The sequence below is a fragment of the Trachymyrmex septentrionalis genome, unplaced genomic scaffold (genome assembly GCF_001594115.1).
Source record: "Trachymyrmex septentrionalis isolate Tsep2-gDNA-1 unplaced genomic scaffold, Tsep1.0 scaffold24, whole genome shotgun sequence".
Taxonomy (NCBI): Eukaryota; Metazoa; Arthropoda; class Insecta; order Hymenoptera; family Formicidae; genus Trachymyrmex; species Trachymyrmex septentrionalis.
In genome coordinates, this window is record NW_017305397.1 from 1,719,356 (window position 1) to 1,719,792 (window position 437).

Consider the following 437-nt stretch of genomic DNA (forward strand, 5'->3'; position numbering starts at 1 on the left):
ATGTGATATAGGTTGCGGTTGATTTAGACGCTTTCAATGCTTTTCAGTACTTCTATTCTTATTTTACGTCTAATGAACGATAAAGACAAAATGATGATTACAAACGCTTAGAGCACGTGAGCGTCCAAATCGACCGCAGCCAAAGTGATAGCAAAGACAATACGCGGCAAAATTTTTAATATAGAAGAATATATTGAGAACTGATTGAAGAATTCTTAGACAAAAGGCAGCACGGTAGACTTGAGCCATCAGATATTGTATATACCGGTCAGTGATTATGCAACAGAATGTACGTAACGTAAAATGCCTTGTAGAACAATAACGTACTACACATTCAAATAGCAACTATTAAGCAAATCGTAACATCGATAACAACCACACAATAATTGCCAATAATAGTTCTCACTAATAATAACATTCGAATGCACCGTTGAACT

General features: G+C 35.5%; 1 protein-coding gene across 1 annotated transcript in view; it reads left to right on the plus strand.

The window, feature by feature from the left end:
• LOC108748605 (dopamine N-acetyltransferase-like) overlaps window positions 1–437 on the plus strand; it is a 13,602-nt gene that overhangs the window by 2,018 nt on the left and 11,147 nt on the right. The gene's annotated exons all lie outside the window — the stretch shown is intronic.